The following is a 2,266-nucleotide window of genomic DNA, read 5'->3' as shown; positions in this document are numbered from 1 at the left end:
TTAAAACCAGCCAGGAGACGACGTTTCCCCTCCTTCCCCCAGCCAGACCTGAAGCACAGCAGCCATCCGTCCGTCCGTCCCTCGGTGATCCATCACCACCATCAGTCTCCCTTGGTTAAAATTACATCCCGAGGGGGGGAAGAGAGGAAAAACCAGGCTGGGAGGGGAATAAAATCCAGGTGAGCTCATCCGGAGGAGAAGGAGGAGGAGAATAAAAAACCGTCTCTACTTGGCACGAGCAAGGTGTTTCCAAACCCGGCACATCCCTCACGTCACCCCGATTGCTATCGCTCCGGGACCGGGAGCTTATTCATTCCCCAGGTATTTAGGTGGGAGATGATCCCACCGCTTCCCGACCGTCCCCAAGGTGTAATTCCAATGTGGGATGGGATTTTTTTTGGGGGGGGGGAGAAATTTCCCTGGTGATCCTCATCCCAACATCCCAGCGGATGCTTCCAAACCAGGAAAGCACAGAAGATAACTCACCAACAGAACCCACATCCTCCACCCCAACTAGTGATTGATATTCTCATTAAATCAATCATTTATTGCATTTATTAAATGATTTTATTAAAAATAAATTATTTTATTAAAAATAAAATCATTTAATAAATTTATTTCTATTAAATCCCTGAGAATGGGAAGAAAAACAAAGCTACCCAGCCAAGCCGGATTATCCAAAGCAGTGACCGACCTAAAAATAAACGACCGCTATTTAAGGATGAGCCTCCCACGAGAAAATCCTCACCACCGCCCACCCCAAAAAATTAAAATAAAAATAAAAAAGAAATAATCAGGAAAAATCGCTGCTGATTCTGAACTGGGGTGTTTAAAATCACTCATCAGACTGAAAAAACCCCTATTTTTGGGTTTAATTCTGAGCAAAAACTCTGTGCTTCCAAGCAAAGGCTTAAAGCCGCCGATTTACAGACGTCTCATGCGTTTAGACGAGCCAGGCAAATAAATAATTAAGATTTAAATAAGTTTTTGCATCATATAGTTAATTTATCCATTTAACTTGTAAATGCCATTGGAATTAAGCAGCGACTTTGGACATTAGGCAGCAAAAGGGCCTGAGAAGCACATCCAGAAAGATATTAAAGCTGAATTTATCGGGGGTTTGGCGACGTCGGGGCAGGTTTTCTCCTCCTTTTACTTTGTGATCATCCAGATTTTTTATGGCAAAAAAAGGTATTTTCTAAAATATTCTCTAAAACTTTCATCAAGACCTTCCCCACCCTGCTTGCTTGCACCACCCAAAGCTGGCAGAACTGCCCATCACCTCGTGATAAAAATAAAATAAATTGAAATGAAATAAAAAGAAATGAAATAAAATGAAATAAAATAAAATAAACCATAAAAATTTATTTATTTTATTATATTTAATTTCAGCTCCCCTCACCCCAGCTACCAGAGCTCGATACCAAGACGCCGACTGGGAGGGAAACCTGTTGAGCCCGTACGTGCGCGAACAGACGGTTCTTTGTGATGATTTTTTTTTTCTTTCTTTTTTTTCTATTTTTTTTTGGTTACGAAGCGGCGCTGGTGATCATCTAGGGATGGGCTCGAGGACTTCCCAGCCCTTGGCACAAGTTCCTGACGCCTTGTTCTCCTCTTTAACCCAACCTTAGGAAGGCAACGTCACATTTAACTCCTAAAACCCTTCGTTCTCCTGAATTTTCAAGACCTCACACCCTGTTCCTCCTTCACTCCTGCATCCTCCCATCCCTTCTTTCTGCATTTTCCCCCTTTATTTCACACTTTCCACCCTATTTTTCCCCACAATAACCCAACATTCTCCTCCATTCCCAACCCAGGTGGGGTCAGATCCATCCTCACACCATAAAATCCCACCTCACAAACCTCACAGATGAACCCGACGGCCACGGAGCTGAGTTTTAATCCCCAGACTGGAGGATTTTATTCTCCTCCATGGGAGCCAAACCCAGGATTTTATTCTCCTCCATCAGCCAAACCCCAAAACAGCCAAGTTTGCAGCGCTAAAGCATCTCAAGCCTTGCTCGGTGCTTTCCTGCCTCAGTTTCCCCCTGTTTCAAGGCTTAGGGAAGCTCATCCCAGTCGGCTGAGCACGCAAACTCCAACCTGGCTCATCATACATATATTTTTTAAAAGGAAATTTAAAAACTACCCGGTGAAAATGTCACAAGAAGCTCAAAACCTGACGCAGGATCTGAGCCGGAGCTCTGGTTTGTGTAAAGCCCCGGGGTGAGTTACAACCTCTCGCCGTCAGCATTACCCTGGTTAA

The sequence above is a fragment of the Antrostomus carolinensis genome, unplaced genomic scaffold (assembly GCF_000700745.2).
Source record: "Antrostomus carolinensis isolate BGI_N321 unplaced genomic scaffold, ASM70074v2 scaffold33532, whole genome shotgun sequence".
Lineage (NCBI taxonomy): Eukaryota > Metazoa > Chordata > Aves > Caprimulgiformes > Caprimulgidae > Antrostomus > Antrostomus carolinensis.
Note: the sequence above shows the minus strand (reverse complement) of the source record.